General features: G+C 42.7%; 1 pseudogene; it reads right to left on the reverse strand.

Moving 5' to 3' along the window:
* Positions 1–26,764, reverse strand: part of LOC125645061 (dynein axonemal heavy chain 11-like) — a 186,380-nt pseudogene that overhangs the window by 140,573 nt on the left and 19,043 nt on the right.

Raw genomic sequence — 26,764 nt, forward strand, 5'->3', positions numbered from 1 at the left:
ATTTCATGTCTCAGCAGCCTAAGCAGGACTTGCTCCCAAGTAATGAGTCATTTTTGGCCTCGGCAATACTACTAATGTTTCTAGGTTTAGTCACATAACATGTTTACTCAACTGAAGTACACTGGGAGTTGTACAAACACATTTCTGGGAAAAGGCTGTTCTGGAGTCTCTCTAATTTACCTCCTTTTAAAAGTTTATCTAATCTTTCTCCATATTTGCTACACCCACCACTGGGGCATCTGAGTGCCAGTCAAGGGTTAAATATAAGGGCTCTTTCTGTTTATTTCTTCCTGTTCTTCCACCTCATTATCTGGAGATTTGGGAGTGCAGGAAAGCTCAGTTAAAGAAATAAGAATTTGCATTTTTTTCTGAAAGGAGTGAGGTTCTACCTCTTAAAAGACCTCACATCATCACTATTATTCAGACTGGTTGTGTTCTCTTTATCTACATGAATGACCCAGTGATGTAAAATAAGACTAGAATAGCTCCATTGATCTGCTGCAGAATGCCAATGCCTATATATGTATGTACATGTTTGTGAATGCCTCCGTTGTCCACTGAAATACCTATAACTCAAGGACTAGCAAAGAGGACTGTACATTCCCAGTCACTGAAAACACAGCCATGAGAGAAGGGTTTTAAAGGAGTAAGGGTTACAGCACAGATGTGATGTTTTCTCTTCTGTGGCTGTTATGTTCTTCTGGAAAAAAACTGACAAAACATGTTTCTACAATCATTTGCTCACTTAGGTAAGAAGCACTTCATCAGAAGGTAACAGCAGGATCATATACTAGTATCAATAGCAGACTCTTTCATGAGGCCTGTGGCTATCAAAGAGGAACTGTAAAAATCCAATGACTACCCACACTTGCACTTTGACTGAAACCGTGCTCCTTTTTCTTGGTAAACAAAGAAATAGATTCTGGCAGTAAACCTGCCAGCCCACCTCAAGATTACAACAGCAGCAAAAGAAAGGGTATCCCTCTTAACAGCCACACCTACCATAAAAGCAGCAAGAGCAGGTTCAGTAGTGGTGTTCAACATACTCACTGTTAGTTACTGCTGACATAGCCAGTACAGTAGAACCTCACAGTTACAAACACCTCAGGAATGTAACTCTGAAATGTTCGTAACTCTGAACAAAACATTATGGTTGTCCTTTCAAATGTTTACAACTGAACATTGACTTAATACAGCTTTGAAACTTTACTATGCAGAAGAAAAATATTGTTTTCTTTTTTTTTAATAGTTTACATTTAACACAGAAAGGTACTGTATTTGCGTTGGTTTTCTTTTTGTCTTTGCTGCTGCCTGATTGTGTACTTCCAGTTCCAAATGAGGTGTGTGGTTGACTGGTTGGTTCGTAACTCTGGTGTTCATAACTCTGAGGTTCTACTGTACTATATTTGCATGTAGAACAGATTGGGAATTTTTTCAGATACCTTTTTTTTTTTTGGTTGGAAAATGCCAATTCATGAAAACTAAAATTTTTGCAGAAAGACAACTTTCATTAGGAAGGTTTCTCATGTACAGAATGGAATATATATGAATATGAGCGAGAAAGAGAGAGAATAGCCACAGAACAGCCAATAGCCTATTGGTTTAGAGGATTCACCTGAGATCCCAGACCAATTCCCTGCTTTACCTGATTCAGGGCAGGAACTTGTCTCCCACATCCCAGTTGAGTTCCCTAACCACCAGGCTATATGGTCAGTCAATCTGTCAGTCAATTCAGGCCCAATTAATATTAATTATTTATTTAAAGTGGAACAGCTCCAACAGGAGGGACTGCGTGTGATAGAGACTTGATTCAGGCAAAGCCGGGACTTGATCTTGGGCTTCCCACATCTCAGGTGAGTAACCTAACTATTTGATGATCGGCTATTTTGAGGTGGGTCCCTCTCCCTCTCTCTCACAAAAATGTTTTAGTTTTTTCTTCCATATTGGAATGAAAACAAATTTTTAAACCTGGACATTTTTCACAAAATGGAATTCTTGTTTTCTGGTCAGCCCTACTTGTATGGCTAATAAAACCATGTGTAAGAGGCATGGTTTTCACCACTGGCAAGAAAGGTAGCTTAGCCCAATGAGCAATGCACAGGACTAGGAGTCAGAAAAACAAGGCTCTGCAGCTGATGGTGTGCCTTTCCATGCCTCAGTTTCCCCATCTATAAAATGGGAAGAGTGACAATTCTTTTCCTTTGAGAGCTGGGGAGAAGGCCAGCCTGTTAATGTGTGGCAGAGAATGCGAGTAGGAAATCAGTCCCCAGAATCCAGGGGAAATTGAAGCCTCTGAGCACTGACTGGCACCCAACCCCAGTTTGGGTGATCAGTGAAGATGGAGTATGTGATACATCCTGTTGGTAATGGCACAGTGGCAACAGACAGCCACACACCAGCAGCAGGCAGTTGTGCTACAGTGGCAGTAGGAACAGCAGCAACAGATCCAAACTGTGCTCCTGCAATTGATAGAGCACCTGCAGAAAGAACAAGAGGCCCAATTTGCCACTCCACAGACATGGCAAGAGGCTCACGTCCAACAACAAGAGTGGTTGCAGAAGCGGCTGGGCCAAGGGACTCTGGGAAATTAAACTGGTACTGGAGAAGGTAGTTTGGGCTGACTGGACTCTGGTTTGGTGAAGCTGGGGCAAGAGGATGACCTGGAGGCATTCCTCTGTACTTTCAAGTAAGTGGCCAGTGCAGCAGCTAGGAAGAATCGACTTGGGCAGCCTGCATAGCACCATTTCTGACAGGCAAGGTACAGGCAACCTCCCGAGCAGCGAGTGACAAACGGGCAGCCTGCTATCCTGTGGTGAAGGCTGCCATCTTGGATAAAGTGGGATTGACTCCAGAGACATAGTGGCACCACTTTTTGGCTGAACCATTCCCAGAGGGAGTACAACCATAGGTAGTGGCTTAGAGATTATGGGACTTCATTGCCTGGTGATTATGCTCCGAGATAGCTCCACAGAGAAAATCATGGACCAAGTGGGATCCCAGAGTGAGGTAAGGAGATTCCAACCCGCCCCAGTGGGGGAGGCAGGTGAACAGGCAGAAGTCTTTGAGGCTTGAAAGAGCCATGTGACCTGAATGGCATGGCACACTAGGAATGTCCCACTGCGGGAGACCAAACAAGAGGATACCATGATCTGGAATTCGTCGGGAAGCTATCAGTGGGAAAGGGTCCAAAGTAGCCCAAACAGGGGGAAGTGCTTCCAGAGCTAGCTAGGGAAATCCACTGATGCGCTTCAAATATAGCAGGCCTGGGTATATTTGGATGACTAATAAAAGAGTGTGATTACCAACGTTGCTATTACAACCAGGCTTGAAGCCTGCAGTCCACTCTGAATGGTACTGGGGCTCAGCCATACATGGTACCCGTTTGACTGGGGAGGACTGTTTGTAGAAGATCTAGTGGGCTCAGGATGTGGGTACACCCTTGTCCAGGAAAATGGGGTGCTGGCAAAGAAGATGTATCAGCATCTCCCCCATACATGTCTTATGTTTACATGGGGAGACGTGATTCTACCCCCAAAACAGAGGTTGAGCAGGGGTGGAGAGATTGGCTATGTGTCAGGGTAGTGGAGGATCTTCCATGACCGATACTTTTAGGAAGACACTAGTGGGGTTCCCCAGCCCTGATGCAGAGGAAAGTAGCATAAGAGCTGGCAGATGAGAAAGGTCTTGTGAACCCAGATCAGTGGCCAAAGACAGATAAAACCAACGGTTGATCAGAAAAGGAGTGCAGAGAGCAGGAAGTTTGAGTTATAAACTCATCAACTTTAAGACCAGAAGCAGGGGCGGCTCTACCAATTTTGCTGCCCCAAACAGTTGCCGCCGAATTGCCGCCGCGGGACACGGACTGCTGCCCCATTCTAAATGCCGCCCCAAGCACCCACTTGGAAAGCTGATGCCTGGAGCCAGCCCTGACCAGAAGGACCCATCATGATCATCTAGTCTGACCTTCTGCACATTGCAGGCCACAGAACCTCACCCATCCGCTTGAGACAGACTGAGAGGAAGTCCTCAGTCATCTTCAAAGCTTTCAGGAGCAACTGAAAGAGTATCAACAAGAACTAGAGGATGTAAACATCTTCCAGCAGAAGATCATCAATCAGATGATAAAACTGGATTAAGAATTAGCATGGTCTGGGGTGGACGCAGATTGTGGGAAACAGCAGTGCTTGACTGAGGAGTTGGCTACTCTTCAGATGCAAAAGGGTACCAGGGAGCAAAAGCTCATGGCACAGAATGAGCAGCAAGCAGTGCGAGCCCAGACAGGACTGCAGGCCAAACGGCACGCTGTGGGGGCCCAAAAGGGATTTCATCAGCATGCTGGGGCCCAGGTAAAAGGCTGGGGTCAAAGCAGTGCTTTTTGTGGAAGGGGATTCAGAGAGCACCTGTTTTATGGACTGGGGGGACTGCCAGAACAACTAGCAGCTGCTGACAATCCAGAAAGCACAGCTGGCTGCAGGACATAAGGTGACTCAGGAAGAAAGGGGCCACCTGATCTTAATGGTTCATAAGCTTGAGGGAGAATTAGAGACTCTGTGTGCAAAGACCTCAAAATCAAAAAAATGAGGCTCTATTGACTGTCCCCTGGTTAGGTTGTCGACTGTAAGGCTTCCCTTAGGGGTGGCAAGGTCTTAAAGAGAGGAGTGTCACAGGCTGTCACTAAGAGGGAGCAGGGCAAGTGCCCCCCGTCCCTGGTCAGCTGATGCAAATTAGGTTTAAAAGAGGGCACCTTTGCCTGGAGGAGTTGAAGACCTGGTGAGTCTGAGCCAGGGAGCTGCAAGAAGCAAGAGCAGCTGGAAGTTCCCGTACAAGGTAAAGGGGGGAGAACCCTGGGAGCTGTATCCCAGGGTGGGTTGCGGAACTGTTGCTTTGCCTATACTGGGAAATAAACTCTGGAAAGAGACTCTGGGTGTGGCAGTGGGCGCTTTGGGACCTGGGAAGAAGGCCAGCTCATTACAGATGCCTTCCTATTGCAATTACCACCTCCAAAGCCTGTAGCGATAGGAAAGGAAAAGACTCAGAGCAGGTCTCCTTAACAAAGGGACAGAGATGAGAAGCTACAGAGGACTGGTGTACTCTTCCTGCCACACAGGCAGTAGAGGTTCCCCACCATAGGCATTGCCAACCGTCTTTTGGGTCAAACGCAGCATGACCTGAACATATCTTTCCATAAGATTTTCCTCTCCCAAAGCTTACACATATTGCCAGCCTCCATAGCCAGAGACCAATACATTCAGGGGAAACACTTATACTCATTAAAGGGAAATTCCTGCCCCTCTCCACGTTATGTGATCATGGAAGGCCCAAACTGTAGTGGGCCAATGGTCTGAGGCCTGGCTGTGGAAAGGCCATGCAGAAGCACTCTGCACTCCTTCTCTGCAGCAGTATGGAAGGGCAGAGGCATAGACACCAACTTACTCAGATCCTACGGGGGAGGGGTACTAGACCCCTGCTCCGCCCCAGGCCCTGTTCCCACTCCATCCCTTCCTCCAAACCCCTGCTCCCACCCCACCTCTTCCCTCCCCTGGCCTCTTCCTGACCCTACTCCTCCCCCTCCGCACCTCCTGCACATCCCTGAACAGTTGATTGAAGTGGATGAGAGGGGAAGGAGCAGATTGGTGGAGCCACCAGGGGAGGGTGCGGCGCTGATCCAAGGGGCTGCTGGTGGGTGCTGAGCACCCACTGTTTTTTTTTTCCCGTGGGTGCTCCACGAGCAGCGCCTATGGCCAGGGGAGCACTGGAGGCATAAGTCAATGGGTTTAGCAGCTACACCTATCCACTGCCAAAACACCACGGCCAGAGAGCACTGCAAGTCTCAGTCACCGCTGCGCTCCTGGGGCTGCCAAGTGGCCGTGTTTGCAGCTATCAAGCGGCTATGCAGGTGTTCCACAACTTGGGCTGGGATGGTGGCCATGCATGCTGATTCCAGTGTATGTCACCCACCCAAAGCCCATTTACTTGTGTGAGTGACTAGGATTTCACCCTAAGATAACAGTCTGAGGAAGCATCTTCAGTGGAAAGACTCCTCTATTTGCATGATGTCACATTTCACCAAAGATTAGATTTAGGAGAAGTCTGTGGTTAACGCCTGAATTTCTGCCACATTTGTGAAAAAGACAAAGTGAGCTATCCTGAGGCGGCAGAATAGCTGGAACATTTGAGATGACAACTAGACTAACTAGTGTGTGCCACAGTAGAAACACTGCTTTTTATAGCTACAACAGCTCAAAAATGGCATCTCTACATTTGGCATTTTCTTTGCAGATTCAAATCAGGAAATGCGTGCATGGCAGAACAAGGGAAGACTGTGGAAACCTCATGAACCTCTCCTGTTAATTACCAGATTAATCTCCCAACAAGACTGATAAACACAAATAGGACTGAAACAGATAGGGAAAATCTCGTGTGGCTCAAACTGCTGTAAACGTCACAGCACGATTCCCTCCCTCCCCTGGTTTTACACTAAATGTTTAGGTTTGGACATTTTAAAACTTTGAAATTATCCATATATTGAGGGGGGCTTAACTGACATTTATAAGGCATCCTATGGCCCTCTCAACACCATTCCTTGTTAGTATCTCCTGAAGCTCATTCTTCAAATGACTATATCAAAATTATTCCATCCCACTGCCTTTCATGGCTGTTCAGGTTCTCTCACATCCCCCTACCTGTGTTAGAGCATAGTGTAAGACAGTACTGGCTTATGCAATATACATTCTCACACCAAAGAAATACTACTCAAAATATGCCCCTTTATCTTCATCGTCTCTGCTACGGTGCCGATCATACATCCACCCCATTTAAAAACAATGAAAACCATTAATTTTTATTGTTTTTAGTCAAGCTGTATACGGAAGGGTCATTTTCTGCCTTGATTCCTTTAAACTTTCACATGTCAAAGGAGGATAAATGTACATTTGCAGGATGGCAAAACACAGCCACCAGATATCCTAGGTTCCACTCAGTCCTATTCAACTTTTTATTTTTTTCCTTCTCAGTGAGCTCTGCATAAAGCTAACCCGAACCCACATGGATTTGTAGAATATCCAAAAAGAATGACAATGAGTGATGTGATGTAGGTGGAAACTGCCTCAAGAAACCTAAATTGTAACAGGAAAAAAATTGACATTTTAGATTTTAAATGTTACACAGTTTTTATAAAGCTTCAGTCAATTTATTTTATTTATTCTAATGAAGAGCATTACAACTGCTTTACTGCACTGAAGCAAGCATCGATCACACCATTAATCACACCTTGTGAATAGTCACAAATCAAGTTCTAACAGCAAGCACTGAATCAGGAGCAATGAAGCATAAACTCCTTCACAATTTATGATCTCTCCAATTGCATCTTTTCAACCATTAAATTGCAAGATACCATAAATTTTTATCTTCTTCACTTCAGTCACATTATTGATTCTGCCTTGTGAAATATAGAATAGCTGTAAATCTAGGCTATTGAATTAAATTTAAAGTCTTGACTTCGGAAAAGAAACCCAACACACTGCCATGGCCGTTAATTTACACTGAGGAACAAATGATAGAAACATTAAAATTTAAATGGACAACAGGGATTTCAAAGAGTCATAGTTCTGTCAATCCCAGTCCTTGTCAACCTTGAGGGGTTTCTTTTAGCCAAATTTTAGAATGAGAGAGAGAAAAAAACAAAAAAACAAAACCACAACCCTCCAGGTAGATGCCAAACATAATTTTTGCCGACAAGTAAATAATGAAAAGATTCCTAAATCAAAGTGACTAAACAAACATTAGGGCTCAACTTCAGCCCTGGTGTAACTCTGTTGAATTCAGCAGAATTGTACCTGCTTATGTTCATTCTCTCTCTCTCTCTCTCTCACTTTCATACCTCCCTATTACATGAGGAACATAGGGCTTTCACCACTGCATTCCATCTTCACCAGTCTCCTACTGCAGACTTAGCTTCTTCCATTGTCATTCTGGTAGCTTTCAATTCTGCTTCTATTGTGTATATCCATGTTATCCTTGGCCTACCTCATTGCCTCTTGCCCTGGGGGGTTCCAGTCCAATGCTGTCTTACATCTTTCAGGCCTTTTCTCCATGTATGTCCTAGCCATCTCCATTTTTGTTCCATAATTTCTGGTCCTATCAGTGCCATATAGTACAACCAGCTTTACATATATTCAAAGTTTAGTTTGAAGAACACAATTTCTGTTTCTCCAAAATGGATTTAGAGTAGCAAAGGCATGTCTGGCTTTAATGTCTTCATCTGTTCCACCTGTTGTACTTACAATGCTTCCAAGATATGTAAAACATCAGACATCTTCTGTGTCAGTCCCAGAAAACATTACTGGTATTTTTTGTTTTGCGTTGATTCTCATGACTTTCATTTTCTGTGTTGATTTTCAACCCTATTAATTGTGAATAGGCCTGGAGATCATTTGTTTTGGTTTGCATGTTTCTACAGGTATGGAATAGCAAGCTGATACCATCTGCAAAGTAAAGTTCTGTAACTTCTGTGTCAAAGTCCATTGTATGCCCCTTAGTTGTTCTGTGGTCTCTCTCTTTATACAATTCACTACCAATAAAAAACTACCTGTAGTAACCTTGAATGGCTTAATCAGTTCATTGTTATGTATTACTTGGCATGTCATATTTTCATAGAAACTCTGAATGACGTTCACAAATTTCTATGGGATGCATAGTGCCACAGCAACTTCCATAAAATTGTTCTATCCATTGTATCAAATGCATTTTAGAAATCTATAAAAATAATATAAAGCGGTGACTGCCATTCAATCAATAGTTCTATGATGATATGTAAGGTTACTATTTGATCAATACATGATTTCTCCTGTCTGAACTCTGCCTGTTCTTGTCCTAACCTTTAATCTACTGCTTTCTTTATTCTATCTAGAATAATATGTGTAAATACATTACTTGGAATAGAAAGCAATTGAATGCCTGTCCAGTTTTTACACTGACTGATGTCTTTCTTTGGCGTCTTCGCTACAATTTTCCCACTCATTTGGTATTTTTTCTTCTTCACGTATCTTTTGTGAGAGGCTTATTGAAATGTCTACTATGTTCTTTAAGTCTGCTCTAAGAACCTCCATTGGAATGTTATCTAGACCTTGGGCCTTTCCATTTTTTAACCAACTGACTGCCCTTTCTACATCTACTCTGCTGTTGGGTCCTAGTTCAATGTCCACATCTTCTCCTTCTGGCCTCTGGGGGATTGATCACTGGCTCGCCATTCAGTATTGATTATAGTACCACCTCCATATAATTAATTGTTCTGATGTCTTCATTGTTAAGTTGCCCTCATTGTCTTGAACTGGTTGGTTGGTATTTGTTTTCGTCCTGACAACTGTCTAACGATGTCTGTGTAATTTTGTGCCGCAGCAATCTGTGCATCTGTTTCTATTTGGTGTAAAAGTCTCATTTCTCTTTCCTAACATTTTTTGGCCTCTTTGTTCTTTTCAGCATATTCATCTGGGAGCCATTCTGTCTGTGTTCTTGCTTGATTTAGTATACACTTAATTTTGAGTCTTTTTGTATTTTCTGCCATATATCCTCAGATCACATTTGTTGTGATGTTTCTTCCTGAATCACAGCACTTCACCACAACTACTAATGAAAATTTCCTTTACAGGTTTCCATTACCTTTCTACCATTCCATCATCTTCATCTTCAAGCACCTGGTATCTATTTGCTAGTGCAATTCTAAACTCTTGCTGTGTTGTCATCTGTTATAGCATGGTGATATTATAACATCTGATATTATAACATGAGCATCTTTGTTGTTCAGATTTTTTTTTAATTTTTATTCTCAATTTAGCTACCATTAGTGTGTGGACCATTCCGACATGTGCTCTGTTCCTGTTTTGTACCACCTTCTACAGTTCTTCTCCATTTGCATGGAATTGAAATGTGGTCAGTTTTGTTCCCTGTTCTGAGGACCTCCAAGTTATTTTATCAGCAAACATTTAATCATTTTCATCTATTTCACCAAGGTCTTGTGTGACAAAGTTCCTCCTCTACCTTGGTGGGTCCTGCGCTTATTGGCAGATTTGCTCGCCTCAGAGATTCACGGCAGCCCTCAGTTGGGCCACTTTAGTGGTTCAAACCTGCTGTTTTACTCAGATAACCTCATCACTGGCCAGCATGGGGAAAAGAAAGGAGACCAATCCCCGCAGTCTCTGCTGACCCAGCATGTGGGTCGGGGAACACCCCAGAGACCTTCCCTCTGGTGGAACCCACAGTCCAGGTCAACTCCTCCTGTGTCTGATCAGGAGTTGGGAGGTTTGGGGGGAACCCGGGCCTGCCCTCTACTCTGGGTTCCAGCCCAGGGCCCTGTGGACTGCAGCTGTCTAGAGCAGTGATCTCCAAACTTTTTTGATCGCGCGCCCCTATCAGTAAAAAGTTTTTGAGCATGCACCCCCAATATATGTATATTTATTTATGTATAAATTATATACATGTACTACTGTACTAATATATTATGTATATTATAAAACATACCCAAAAAATTGCAATTAAAAAAGGATGAAAAACAACATTTTAAAAATATTTTATTTTATTTTATTTATTAACGGTACAAAAAACCTTTTTGGTCTCACTAAAAAAATAATAATAATAATATGTTTAGTGAGAGCAATGTGATTGAATATGCTTCATTATTTTTGAAAATCTTGGTTTAACACTTTGTGATGCAGAGATTCGAAGGTCTGGTTCTAAGTTCAGTTTATTTCGCACCTTGGTTTTAATGGCTGTCATAGCTGAAAAAGATGCCTCACAAAGATTCGTAGATCCAATTGGAAGTAGTACAGCGTTGGCTGCGCTTACTAAATCGTGATACTCATTTTTCAATCCCATCCACCAATTATGCAAAGGCTTTGTTGAAATTCGGCTTGTAAATTTCCATCTTCCCTGATGTCAATCAGTTGTTCTTGCAAACTAATTGGAAGGTGTCGCATTTTTATATTTTTAACATATGGGTTCAAAACCCACTCAAACTCTTCGTTTGGAAGATTTTTAAACAGGTTAGAAAATTCTGTTTCCAAGTTTTTTAAGTGTGCAGATATGAGAGTTTTTATAGGTGACACACTTACATCGTTTTCAGCAACAAAATCACATAACGATGGCAACACTTCCAAACATCCGTTTTCAAAATGCTCTCTCCATAGCAGTTACTTTCTCACTCATTGTTAAAAAGTCACCTTTACCTTGAAGGGACAGATTAAATGTTGATTTTTTTGAAAATATCTGCTAGGTAGCATACCACTGCCAGCCACTTGTCATCACAGAAAAGGTCAGCAAATTTGTCTTTTTGTAAAAGAAAAATGTGCAACTCATCTTTAAGTTTGACAACTCTTTTAAGCACTTTGCCACGAGATAACCAGCGAACCTATGTGTGGTACAAAAGATTATCATGGTCACTCCCCATCTCATTACAAAGTATTGTAAAGATTCTACTATTTAAAGGTCTTGTTTTTATAAAATTAACCAAATCGATGATATCCTGTAGCACTTTGTGCACTTCTGGCTCCAACTTCTTTGCTGCAATAGCTTGCCTATGAATGATGAAGTGAATGAATTTTACATGTGGTGCTATCTCTGTAACCTTACCTCAGAATCCTTTCTTTATTCCAGTTGAAGCAGCCGCTCCATCAGTGGTTACACTTACACAGTTTTTCCATAAAACATTGTTTTTATTAAAGAAGTCATTTACTGTTGAGAATATATCTTCTCTGGTATATCTGTCCTTTAGTGGCTCACAAAAAAGTAGTTCTTCGTGTATTTGATTATTGAAACAGAATCTAGCAAATACCATAAGCTGAGACACGTTAGAAACAGCTGTACTTTCATCCAACTGTGTAGTAAACCTCCCGCACTGCGTAATTCATTCTAATACTTCTTTCTTCAAATCTTCAGCAATGTTTTCTATGCATCTTCCATCAGTATCTGCTGACAAAGGAATGCATTTTAGTTTGTCGCCATATTGTTTTCCATGTATTATTTCAACCATTTTTACCGCGGCAGGAAGAACAAGTGTTTCCCAATGGTATGCGGCTTTTTGTCTTTTGCTATTAAGTAAGAAACCTCATAAGAGGCCTCTAAACATTTATCATTAAATTTAATGAAATTTTGTAAAGTACTGGATTGAGTATCGCATGACTTTAAACATTGCTGAAAAAATTGTAGAGGTTTGTCTTCATGTTCTGGATGCTTAGTTTTTAAATGTCTTGCTAATCGTGATGGCTTCATACTATCATTAGCTAATATCTCAAGGCACACTATACACTTAGGGTGAGATTCATCGTTAACGATAGTGGATGTCAATCCATATTTCAAATAGTCTTCTTGATAATTTTGAATTTTTTTGGCCGACTTCTTGTCAGATCTGATTAAATCCTCATTGTTTTTACCTCATAATGTGGCTGATGAAGAGCTCGTACTAGGAGTAGGATACCAGGGTCTGTGATAATGTGGTGATATGCTTCGGTGGTCCGGCCTGGTTTGATTGAAAACACGTCCTGGTACCGGTTGATCATCTCAGTTACCTCCTTCTTCTGGTTTGGTGTCAGATCAGGGGATATCCTGATCTGCTCATGTAGGTTATTTCCCTGGATTGGGGCCTCTTGGGCCACCACACGTGCCTCTCGCTGGTGCCAAGATTTCAAGAGGTTAATGTGATAAATCTGTTCTTGTTCCGGCGTCCTGGCTGCCACACCTTGTAGGCTATTTCCCCCATGGGTTCAACCACCTCATAGGGCCCCTGCCATTGGGCCAGAAGCTTGCTTTCTGCCGTGGGTACCAACACCATCATCCAATCCCCTGGTTGGAACTGTCGGACTTTTGCCTGGCGATTGTAATGGGTTCACTGGGCCTCCTGTGCCTTTTCCAAATGTTCCCGTACAATAGGGGTGACTCAGGCTATCCGGTCTCACATCTGCAATACATGTTCTATTATATTTCTCCCCTCATTGGGTTTCTTTTCCCAGATCTCTTTGGCGATATCTAGCATGCCACAGGGGTGGCACCCATATAACAACTCGAAGAGGGAAAACCCAGTTGAGGCCTGAGGTACCTCCTGGATAGCGAACATAAAGTAAGGTAGTAGGGTGTCCCAGTCCTTCCCGTCCCGACTTACCACCTTCCTTATCATAGCCTTGAGGGTTTGGTTAAACCTTTCTACCAGCCCGTCAATTTGCGGATGATAGACTGAAGTTCTCAGGGTATGTATATGGAGCAGCGTACAGAGGTCCTTCATTAGCTTTAACATAAATGGAGTTCCTTGGTCTGTTAATATCTCTTTCTGTAGCCCCACTTGGGCAAAGATCCCCACAAGCTCTTTGGCTATCATTTTAGAGGCTGTGTTCCGCAGGGGAATGGCTTCTGGATAGCGAGTAGCATAGTCCAAAACAACAAGTATATATTGGTGGACCCAAGCCGTCTTCTCCAGGGGTCCCACTAGGTCCATGGCTATTCACTCGAAGGGGACCTCTGTGATGGGAAGGGCTACTAAAGGTGCCCTCAAGCGGGGACAGGGACTGGGACTGTGCAACTGACACTCTGGGCAGGATGCACAGTACCTCCGCACTTCATGTACTCCGGGCCAGAAGAACTGTCGTAGGACCTGTGCCAGGGTCTTCTCTACCCTCAAATGCTCCCCAAAAAGATTACTATGGGCAAGACTTAATACAGCATTCTGGTGTTTTTGAGGTGCTAGGATCTGCTGTACCTTCTGCCCCTGTACTGGTGCAAAGCTTCTTCATTATGAAGTAGGGTCCTGGTCCCTGGGTTCTCTCTTCCACGGGAACTCCATCTATTTCGGTCACCTCTTTCCTAATGTTGTCATACCTTGGGTCTTCAGCTTGGTCCCATCCAAAATTTCCTCTCCCGGGGCTGGTCTGTCCAAGTTCTAGGGGGCCAGTCTCTGTTGCCTCTACTGGTTCAGAGGCGTTAGGGTATGGGTCAGACTCGGGTGCTTCTCTCTCCTGGGTGGCCTCCTGTTCAGCTGCTCAGGTCTGCCTACCTACAAGAGTGACCCTCTGGCTTTGGGTCAGTATTTGGGTTCCTAAGGCCTTAGCTGCCCTTCTTTCCCTTTTCGTCTTTCTACCCTGTCTGGGAGTGGAGAACAAATCTGGGGATATCTCAGAGAAGATTGGGGGTTGACAGTCCACTGTGGATGCCTCACTAATTTCAGGGTTCCCCTCTTTCTCCAATCCCCCTACTGAGAGTAAGTCTCCAAACCCTGGGAAGTCCCTCCCTATGAGCAATGGGTATGGGAGTTTAGGGACTACACCTGCTGCTACCTCAGTAGTGTTCCCTTGGATCTCAATTTTTACTGGGATGCTGGGGTAGTAACTGACTGTCCCATGGACATGTTATCCCCGTACGTTTAGCCTGCAGCAATTGACTATGCTTCACAAGCCTCCCCGAGACAAGCGTGATAGCACTCCCCGAATCAACCAGTGCCATAGTCTCTACACCATTTAGTTTCACTGGTCTGGTGTACATATGTGGGGTTAGTGAGACCCCCCACAAAGTGGATTAGGGAGCATGGGTCTGCCCAGTTCCCCAAGTTACACTGCATAGGCTCCTCAGCATTGGGACATTGTGCAGCTACGTGTCGCCAACTCCCCGCAGGCATAACATCTGTATGGAGCCCTAGGCGTCCCCCGGTCTCTTAGTTTGGGCAGTCTAACATCACGATCTTCTTCCCCCTCAGTGCTCCAACTCTTTGTGGCCTCTGGTGGGCCTTCAGCCCCTCTCTTTTTTCACCTGGGCCCTCCTGGTGGCCCAGTCACCTGAGCTCTAGGGCTTGGTGCTGCTAGTTTAACCCAGGGTGCCTCTGCCTTAACTGGTTGGGTCAGCTCCCTCGCTGCCCTTCGCCTCTCCACCAGAGCGACAACCTCGTCATAAGTGGAGGGTTCGTTCTGGCTTACCCATGCGCAAAGGTCTAGCAGTAGTCCCCTCATGTATCAGTCAATGAACAGAACCTCTAGTATCTCTTCCGGACTCCGGGACTCAGTTCGCAACCATTTTCATGCAAGATGGATGAGGTCATACAATTGGTTTTGTCTTCCTGGTACCTTCACACGTGATACCGCTGGGCCCGCACTGCGGTCATTACCCCAGATCTGGCCAGGATCTCTGCTTTCAGCTTCGGGAAGTCTGCTGCAGCCTCTTCAGGCAGATCATAGTAGGCCTTTTGGGCCTTCCCACACAGGAATGGGGTGAGGATGCCAGATCACTGATCTCGAGGCCAGGCCTCCCATAGGGCTGTCCTCTCAAAGACAAGGAGATATGCCTATATGTCGTCCTTCCCCGTCATTTTCTGCAGGCAATTGCTGGTCTGTATATTCCATACATGGCCACGGTTCATCTCCGTAAGGGCCTTCACTTGGTTTACCAGTTCACACAACATAGCACGGTCTTGAGCGGCCTGGTCAATCAACAAGGGATTACTCTCATGCTGCAACCGTACTGCCTCCTGTTGGGCAGCCGTGGCTTGTATCAATGCCCGCACTACATCCTCCGTTGTGGTGAAAAAAAATAAACCCACTTTTTTTTTTTTTAACACCCTCCTTCTTCCGCCACGCTGTGCACACCAGATCCCACCACTAACACCAGTTTTGACAAAGTTCCCCCTCTACCTTGGTGGGTCCCGTGCTTATTGGAGGATTTGCTCGCTTCAGAGATTCATGACAGTCCTCAGTTTGGCCCCTTACATGGCTCAAATCTGCTGTTTTACTCAGATAACCTCATCACCGGCCAGCATGGGGAAAAGGAAGGAGAACAATCCCTGCAGTCTCTGCTGACCCAGCATGTGGGTCGGGGAACAGCCCAGACCTTCCCCTCTGGTGGAACCCACAGTCCAGGTCAACTCCTCCTGTGTCTGATCAGGAGTTGGGAGGCTTGGGGGGAACCCGGGCCTGCCCTCTACTTCAGGTTCCAGCCCAGGGCCCTGTGGACTGCAGCTGTTTAGAGTGCCTCCTGGAACAGCTGCAGAACAGCTACAATTCCCTGGGCTACTTCCCAATGGCATCCTCCCAACACCTTCTTTATACTCACCACAGGAACCTTCTCCTGGTGTCTGATAATGCTTGTACTCCTCAGTCATCCAGCAGTATGCCTTCTCACTCTCAGCTCCTAGTGCCTCTTGCTCCCCAGCTCCTCGCATGCACGACACAAACTGAAGTGAGGTCCTTTTTAAACTCAGGTGCCCTGATTAGCTAGCGAACTATAGAGCTGTTTTTCAAGAGTTAGCATGAGTCCCACTATCCCAAGTAGGTTGACCCAGACTGGGAGGTTCGAGCCAGCTCAGTCCAAAATGCAGTATAGACATACCTAACGGGTTCCTGAGGAAGAGTAGACTCACTGCTTGCACACCCCCTTATGGCTGGACACAGTCTAGCACAGGGGATCTCAAACTGGGGTTGAGACCCCTCGGGGGTCAAAAGGTTCTTACATGGGGGGGTCGTGATCTGTCAGCCTCCACTCCGAACCCAGCTTTGCCTCCAGCATTTATAATGGCATTAAATATATTTAAAAGTGTTCTTAATTGATATGGAGGGGTCACACTCAGAGGCTTGCTATGTGAAAGGGGTCACCAATCCAAAATTTGAGAATCACTGGTCTAGCTGGCTGTCTTTGTCTAGCACCCTTCACTAATGGCCCCTCTTCTAGTGACTTGGCCCTCTGGCCAGGTCATGTTTTAATTCCATGCCTTCTGAGGTTAAAAAAAATTACAACTCAAAGTCAAAAAAGTCTTACTACAAAAGAGGTTTTCTGCCACCTTTGGAGCTATCCCTTGGCCCAAAGTTTAGGCTCAGTCTTTAGCCTAAATAGTCCTTACATCAGGCTTGAACCTTTCCTTGTGCCTGGATGGGGAACACTGCCCCACTCTCTGCTCCAGGTTCTGGCCCAGGGACCCTTTATTGAGCAGGTAGGGCAGCTCCTTCAAACACGTTGCTATTTCCCTGGGCTACTTTCTACCCCTGAGCCCCTTGTGCTGCTTCCTTGAATCTTGTGCTTAACACAGCCTCTCTTCTGGTTTCTCCCTATGTCCTCCCAGCTCCTCCTTTCTCTCCAGGAATGTCGACCCCTCAGGACTGCCTCTCTGTGCCTTTTCAGGGCCCAACACAGGGAATAATTCCTACCCTGTAGCCTTCTTCAGTCTGCCTTCCTCAGACCCTTCCCAGAGAAAGGGAACTGCCTACCTCCTCTTTCCTGGGTTTCTCTATTTTGGGACCTTCTGTAGCTTTCACTGCCTTCTTTTATTAAGTTGATCCAGCTCCTTCTCAATGGGGTCTAACCACAAATTGAGCTTGATGCACCCTCCAGATGCAGCGAAGTGGGCTAATTGAGCTCTCAGACTCCTTTGTTCACCTGTGTGGGGTAAACAGCTAGGGTTGCCAATTTTGGTTGGTAGTATTCCTGGAGATTTTCATCACATGACAATCTTGAATTCAAGATTAATCTTTAATTCCTGGGGTCTCCAGGCCAATCCTGGAGGGATGATAACCCTATAGACAACCCATCACAGTCCCCCAAAGTCCCACACGCCATCAGTTGTGGGCTGTGTCCTCGGAGAAGAGAATGGGGCTGGGGAGAGGAAACTGCAGTTGAGACAATGTCTGACAGCCATCCCAGTATGTGTCCCATAGATTTACTTCTCCCTGCCCGTTTTGCAGGCAAGGTGAATCAATGGAGGTGGAGGAGTCGGGAGAGAGCAGTCCCTGTAATCTTCCAAACACGCAGACTGTGATTGTGCCTGGTCCTTGCACAAAAGGGTGCTTAGGAAGGCTCCCTGCACTCTTTCCCTCCCACTCCCCTCTTGCACATCGATATAAGGGCCAGGGACAACCTAGCTCATGAAACTGGAAAAAAACTAGTAAGTGCTAAGAAATTATATTTCAAAGCTTAAACTGTGTTGCCTATGCACCACATACTATTTGTTCCGTGTGTTAGTGTTACCTTTCTGATGCCAGGCCATATTATTTAGAGCTCTGAGGTTGTCAGCTATCAAACTAAGGAGGGTCAGGACAATTAAGTGCTTAGATGGAAGACACTCAGAAAAACCTAGGATCTGCAGAAAGGGATGTTGAGGATTACGTTTTTCCCTCCAAGATGCGAAACCAATACTCCAGCACAATGCTATAGTACAATGTGTTGAAAAGGTGCCATTTTTCACATGGGAAATTAGTTCTATTTGTGTTCAGTGTCCAAATTCTAGCTTGAACAACTATATATTGCCTACCACATATTTCCCACTCCTCTAAAATCAAATGGAGAAATTATCTTTAATCATGCAGAATGGCTGCTGCTTTCCATCCCAGAGATGGCTGCATTTCAGTACTAATTGAGCAAAAGCTCAATAGGATCCTTCTACACAAAAATGGCACATGAATATAAAGAATTAATATGATTTTAGAAAGTTAGATTCAGGCTGGCTGTGGTGTCATTCACAACTCATTAAATATACTGTACACTTGTAAATGCTGTTTCTTCATAGCCATACATCTCTATGTGCACTGTATTTCTAGTGATTACAGAGCTACTTGGGTGATTAATGTCACTTGAACTTCAACTTTCTGCCTTTCAAGCCACCCAGAATCATACAACTACTGTCCAGATATATGCAGTTTCTCTTATTACTTAATTACAGTAGATCATACCTAGAGAGGGACATCTGGTTCCATTTCAATGTCTGGAATTTTTTTCAGCCCAGAGAGTAAATTTCTTTGTATCAGGGTCAATGAAGTAATCAAAAATTGTCCCTTGGGAAGGAAATTTTATTGTTCTCATTTCTTTGATCCACCACCTGCTAAACTCCATGTGGTGATCAATTAGCTGGGGGAAAAAACAAAAACCAAGGAAGACAAAAAATATCAAGAGACATGGCTAGTCCTTATATATTTCTACTCTACAACAGCAATAGAGAGAGGTATCTGAAAAGGTTCATGGGCTCATCTCCACATCCAGTGCTTTCCCAATACTTCCCCAAAACTCATCTGAACAACTATCCTCTGAAAATTGGCTAACAGCACTCATGAGATCAGACTTTTTTTTAAATTTTGAAGTCTCCTGTGCATCCTGCTTTCAGCTATAGTATAATTCTGCAAGAATATAGCTTTTTCCATAATATTTTCTCATTTATCATTTCAAACAAAAACCCCAAAGCACAAAATTACATGAGAATTATAGCAAACAAACAAAGGGAGACTGGATGGCTTAGCAAGTTGGTGCCTGCATGTGAACCCTTCCATTCCTTGGTTTCTGGTTCAAATTTAGCTCCACTCACTATTGTGTCCCATGTTACAAAAGAGTTCCTTAAATCAAAGAATTAAGACTTGATACCAAGTTACATAAACCATGAAAATTTATATCGCTTATTAAACTCTCAAAATCTGGCCTCAGCATGCTCTATCTAGACTCATTGAACAAAATGGGTGTAATATCTCCTTTGGTTATTTGAAAGTCCTGCTGAGGAATCTGAAGTAAATATCCCTAAAATGGTAGTTAGCCGTAACAAAAAAGATGTTAACACCTGCCAGCTATTGGTTGGTCTATGGCATGAGAAATGAGTTGGTCAGTTCAGGCCAGTTCCCAGTGGTCAGGTCTAGCACCACAAAACATATGATCACAGCTGGCACTCAGCAAAGAAGACACTGAGCTGTGAGGAGAATTGAAGAGTCTAGGTAGGATGGTGTGCCCACGGGAAAGGACATGCAGAGGGGAGAAAGGAAGCTATTATCAGATTAAAGTTACTTTTCAATGTATAACGTAGGTTTAATATTTATTGTAATGCTGGCTAAATGAAACTTAAACATAGCAAACAGACACCATTTATTTCATTGTTAAGATGTACACAAGAGATTCAGTCTCCAGCACTTATTTTTAAATAATATGTCCCTTGTAACCGAGTTGAAACCATGTCTTTTGTAGCTTGCAGTCCTGAGTAAAGAAATGTGCATATGACATGAAGAACTTGTAAGAATTTCAAAAATGAAGCAATTACAGAAATATTTTATCCTTCTTTGGGTTCAGTCACTCACCTGATCCTGGAAGAGAACTCCACTGAAAGGCTGGATGCTTGCAAATGCAAAATGTATTTCATAGAGTTCATGAGGAGAGTCTGGGGAGTATTCTCTGGTGTCAGAAGACAATCCAGTAAAAAGCACAAAGTCTACAATAAAGAGAGCAGGTCAGAGGCTTTGTTGAAGTCCACAGATTTTTTGAAATTATTATTAATTTAAAATTAATAATAATAATAATTTCCAGTTCTCTCACACCTTTTATTGAGACATCAAAGAAATCTTTACAAACATTAAATCTCACAACATCACCATGAGGTAATTATAACTACTTTATAGATAGATAAATAGAAGCACCTCAGAGGCAAAGCGTTGGGAATATAACTCAGGAATCCTGACACGCAGTCCTTGCACTAACCAGCAGACCACTCTTCCCCCAATAGCTGCTTCAAAAATATAATACGGAAATGCTAATGATTAGGGCCTATGCCACAGCTCATTGAAGTCAACAGAGGACTTCCATTGGCTTTGGATCAGGACCTATATGAATAAACTTGTAGTATTTTATTACAAAATTAAAAATAAAATTAGGATTAATAGTTTCTGTTCAAAGAAAAATATGAACACTTAACATTAAATGGGTGTAAGGGATGCAACTCTACTGTACATGTCTGGGGTACCTGAATCAAAAACCTGGATCCAAATACAACATAACTTTGTGGTGTTCAAAAGCTCGGACCAGATTTGAATTTTGCAGCTAGAGCCCATCGCTAGTATATTATTCATAAATATTTGTTTTTACTTCTCTCCATTCTTTTTCACAACTAAGCCATTTGATCCAGAGAGTATTTTTAAAAAAAAAATCATCTCACTGACTTGCTCTGAAACTCATTACAGAGTGTAACACCTGCACTTTCATATAAAAATGTCCATGAAATCATTTTTTAAAAAATTTATAGGGGTTTTGGTCTAATTATCCACATGTCCCAGAAGCCCTCTCTATAGCAATTCCTGTTGTTTGCCATGATCATTACTGATCGGGGTAGAACTGACCAACTGCAGGCTTCCTTGCTTCTGAACTGTGCCAGCAAGCCACTTATGACTCCAGCAGATTCTTTTAGTTCAATGAGAATTTAATAATCTGTTTTTTTTCTTTGAGAATTTCCCTTCCCAAAAAAGGGTCATTGCTCAACATGAGGAACAAATTGCTGCCCTCACAAGAGATGGCAGAAAGTGAACTGTGCTTCTCAGAAGCAGAGAATCATCTGACAAACTGCAGCATCAGATCACAAAAATCACTGGTTTCTTTTCCTTCCCATTAAAATGCGGTACACTCGCATACTGTAATGAGTTCTCCTGGATTCTAGAGCAGAACAATGGACTTTCATTTTGAAAAAGGAATGCTGTCATTTGTTATAAACGTTCTGAGTCTCCCAAGCATTTTTCCAGGATTTGTACAGATAGATATTTGACACAGAGGACATCATTTCTTTAAATGGTGTGATCTTAGAGCCAAATCCTGCCCGGTGATGTGGGGATGTGTTAGGCAAGGAAAAGGGCATTCAGCAGTAAATGCCAGCTCAGAGCACCACAGCTCTAAGGAGACATGGTCTGTCAGCTAGGGTGCAATGGCTGCTGTCAGCAGTATGGAGAGGGCACACTGCTTCTTTCCAAAAGAACAACATTCACAGGTCCTCCTGTAGTATCCTGCCCTGCGCTGACAGGATAGCTCCAGAAACATGGCCAGGGCCACTCTCCTTCTCTGCTCCCATCTGGTAAGGGCAGGGTTGGACCCTAAATATAGATTTAGGGCTGTTTTCTAACTACTCTCACGTGATACAAAAAGGAAATGTTCATATTATGTTCTGCAAATGGGATCATGTTAAGAAACAAGCAAATTAGCAAAATACTCTGGAGAACCTGGACAGGCTGATACAATAATATTTTATGTCGGGGATGTCCATTATTCTGTAATAGTACTGAACAAATTATATTAAAATTTCTAATTAAGAAACTGATGGCTGAAGAGAAACAATGATATTTCACAGAAAAAGCAACTGAACATAAATGACACTAACATGCACCCCTTGTTATGAAGCAACACTAGGTGACAATCTGGTATATTTCTTGCTCATTTCTATCTCTATTAAATCTTCTGGGATAGATATTGACTCTTTAAAATGTGACTTACATGGAAAACAAGGAAACTCTCTTCCCAGAGAATTCACTACCTAAGCATGGCACGTGATGACAGTTGAACATTAGAGAATATGGGATGAAAAGACACAGAAATCATAGAAATGTAGGGCTGGAAGAGACCTTGAGAAGTCATCAAGTCGAGCTCACAGAGCTGAGGACCGTCCCTGACAGGTGTTTGTCCATCTCATTCTCAAAAGCTTCCAGGGATGGGGATTCCACATGAGCTACAGTAATATGATTGCATGGCTGCTTGTGTTAATCACACTTTGTATAAGCTTTACTTGGTTTATTCTAGTTAAATAATGCGGTAAGGACAGCCTGTGCTGAAAAAGCAGCTCACAGTTAAGTGGTGGTGGTGAAGTGATGGAGAAGGGTAAGTCAGGTATGGTGTTGTAAAATAAGGAATGAACTCTACCATCACACTGATAGAAAGACTTTTCTCTTCAACTACCTACTTCTGCTCTATGCTTTTTGGCTAAATCCAGCAAACTGAGCCATGTGATGCTGTTTATAATGTGGATTGATGTTTGGTAATTGGATTGAAAACGCCAAAGTATTTCATTTAGGATTGATCTCATTAATCCCAAATCCAAAAATAGGGATTGGGCAACATTTTCATCTTATTTCTTAAGAAATAACAGTCTTCTTTGGGCTCAGGACGAGCGACACTTCTTCACTATTACTGAGAGGAAATGGCAGTAAAAGGTAGAGCTTTAAATTAGAGACACTTATATTGAATGTGTATGTTATAGAAATATGTACTTATACAAACTCAGCACAGGTATTGAGGGAGTCATAATTCAGTTTTGGTGCTTAAGTGACATTGGCTATTTGGGAGATATTCATGTCCCCCAACATTCATTGGATAGGAGTGCAAAAACGGGCAAATCTGAATTATATTAATATTAGAGAGACAGCCCTGTTGTCCAAAAGTAGATCTGGTTAATACTGAGTGACAGGAAAGACCAATCAAAGGCAGGTGGAAAGCCCAAAGAGAGAGAATTTACTAATACAAATGGATAGGACTGACAAGAGACTATCCTAGAAACTCAATAAGAGATGGGGAAGATGGGACATACTTTAACTTACCATTGGCTGAAGTTTCATTCTGTGGTGGTATGTAATTAAAACAACATGAAACCTGGTTATCTAACTATTTTAGGTAAAACAGCTATTGTTATTTAGTACTCAGACCGTCTGCCAATGTAATAAGACTACTTATCTGGACATTAGTCTGGGTATTCTTAGATGGCATGCAGGAGGATTTCCCATGTATTTGCCAGCCTCTGCACTGGAATTTGGTTCCTAGTGGGGGATAAAGAAGATTTATTTACACAAGAAAAAATTGTAGCATTAAATAAATGATCACTGAGCTCCAGAGTATTGGTGAAAGGAAGAAGGAACAGTGACTTCACTGAAGGGGGCTTTTAAGCAAGGGCATGTTAGTGTACTACACATGTCACACTGCCTGCACGCATAACTGTTTGCTAAATCCCAGGCTCAGTTGAGATGTAGCCAATGGAAATTGACCTTTTCCACATGCCAGGGATAGCGCCTATCATTAGTGACAGCATCACACTCCTCTATTGCTCTCTGGCGTTATTTTAATGGATTTTATAATGTGTTAAAGATCATATCACAGAACTTGCAAATCCAGACTAAATAAATAATACAAATAAGAATGAAAATCAGGCCTTCACATACATAGACAAATATCAGGAGTAGTGCACATCCCTAAATCAAAGGATACACATTCTAAAATCCTTGGGTAGATAATAGAAAGTCATAATGCAGATGCCCAACAAAGGATGAAAGATTGTAAATATATCTACCATGGCAGTCAGCCAAAACCAGCAATTTCTGTGGATTCATACATGGAACATACCTGACTGCAGACAGGCTTGTGCCATGTGTTCCATGGAACTGTACACTTAGTTTCTTGGGAGCAACATTATCTGATTTCCATAAGATATTTTATTACCATTATATTTAACTGCACCTGCTGTGTTAGTGATCAGTCTTTGTGCCTTGACACTTTTAACTGGAGAGGGTGGGGACTAGTTTGTGGCTCTAAGAGCTGTCCATGGTAAAGTGAGGTGAAAGAGGACATGCACTGGTATCAGCTCTCAGAGTCACTGTGCCTGAAGCAGAAAGAACGTCCCAAGCATTGGGAGAATAAACACACCAGCAACAGACTTCGGTAAGGCACATATTGCACTCCCTCCAATGACAGCCCAACACCAACGAGTGATGAAGAATGGTGCCATCTTCTTTTTGATGCAAGGAATAGCTACAAAATGCTGTACATTAAACCATTGCTTCATTGCAATGAGGTTCTACCACACCAACTGTGAAATATTCAAATGTTCTTTTTAAAATCAGAACTGATGAAAAACAGCAGAGTGAAGATTCTGTTGTTGTTGTCACCTGGACCATGCGGCTTTCAGGAATTGGCGTGATAGTTTTTAAGTTGTGCCAGACTTTCTCCAAACAATAAGGAACATATGTGACAAACAGGATGGTCAGATTTGTTCTTTCAGGCTCTGCCTTGCCAGTCTCAATCCAACTAGTTGCATATTTACAGAAATAAAACATTTTTAAAATTGAAAGAAGCAATGAAATAAATAAAAATAATGTCAGCTATCAAGAATTTACACTGATAGCATGAATAACTTCTACTGCTGAAAACCCTGCTCTCACATCTGAGGGCAGAACTTGGCCAAGAGGGATTTACTTACTCTCCTCTGGTTTAACATGTTCAACTTCATATATTGTTAGTGAGTTATGTCTGGAAACCACAAAGTGTGACACACTCTTAACTCTCAATGGGTTTTGACAATCCTCAGCACTGTTCAGGATTGGACATGCAATTTGCTGCATTGCCTCACTTTGTTGCTAGTTCTTTTATATCAGCATTTCCTACTCAATAGTCCAGATGGTTTTTGCTTGAGTGATTACCCCTCCCACACAACTGCTGCTGAACACCTGGAGGGGTGTAACCTAAAAGTTGAGAACCACTGTCTCGACTATTGCAGACAATCTGTAGGGATTTTAATCTAAGCACTGCTCTGGTAGTTGCAGTATTAGTTATGTAGTCCTGCTGAATTAGCAGCTTTCCTGCCACATCAGTGAACTGGATTTTCCAGAATTAAATCCTCTAATAAGACATTAACACAGTTTTAAAAGTCTATTACCATTCAGATTACTTTGAAACCTGCCAACAACAACCAGTCCACTACAAACCAAAGCAAAGGTACCAACAGGATACAATACAATTTTCACGTCCTATTAGCTGTGAAAACTGGTTTCAAATTCAAATAAAAATGGAGCTGCCTGTGTTGGCTCACTTTCAACCAGCTATAAAGCTGGCAGACAATGTCATCAACCAGCAACAATTGTGTGACTCAATACATCTTTTCTGTTGTCTTTGCTATCAACAGATAGCTTTGAGTCAAGCAATATTTGTGACTGCACATTTGCATCACAGATAAAATGTGCTTTCGTTTTATTTACTTGCAGAAAACCTAAGTAGGACAAATCCAGACCTGGTATAAGAAGGGGCAAGTCATTGGAATTGCATTCCTGGCTCCAGGTATAAGCTTGGCTCAAAGTTCTTATTACATTTTAACTTACTAACAGAAATCCAGTTCTAATATTAGCTTACAGTAGAAATCACACAGTGACAAATAATTCTCTTCTTGTTGACTCCATGAAGAGTCCTCTGGTTGTGAACTATGCCCAGCTGTGGTAAATAATCCTAATAAATATCAGAGAAAGTTGTAAATAATGTGTGGCTACAGGGCATATTTAACTAAAGGGACAATGAAGCATGGCGTTATGGTTACAAAGTCAGTATGGGGGTGAATATTCAAGTCAGCATGAAAAAATGTAACCACGCAACTCCTATTAAAATGTCTGTGTGTATACTTCATAGACAGTGAATCCAAAAATGTTTTACACAATTAAATGATACAGAATACCAAAAGAGTCATGTATAAATTAGAGAATACACTCACAAAATATCCTATCATGGCAAATTCACGCCTATGACATGTACAGTATATATACAGATATGTCTACATGTTTGAGTATATCTGGGGCTGAATGCATCCTTGTATTCACATGGTAACCAATATTGTAATAATCTTTGTACAAAATATGCCTTGTGAGGTATTATTTGAAAATTAATAACTTACCAGTCAATAATATCATGATGAAATGTGTGTTGCAACATTGCATGTAAAGTTATAAATATAAGATGAAATTAGGTCTGAAATACGTTTATCAAACAAGTCTGGATAAACCAGTTTCTCAAAGACAAAGGACAAGCCAGCTGTCATCAAAGGTGATGGGCAATCACCAGTCAAGCAGCTATTCTTTTGGCAAGGAAGGCGGGCAGGAACAAACAGATATGCATCACAAGCATGAAACCTCTTTCACCATGAGGCTGCATGACTACAAACTCACAATGGGAATCTAGGGGTATCCCTCAGCAACCACACACCACACAACAGAACCAATAACCC

Source organism: Caretta caretta, chromosome 11, assembly GCF_965140235.1.
Source record: "Caretta caretta isolate rCarCar2 chromosome 11, rCarCar1.hap1, whole genome shotgun sequence".
In the NCBI taxonomy this organism is placed as follows: Eukaryota; Metazoa; Chordata; order Testudines; family Cheloniidae; genus Caretta; species Caretta caretta.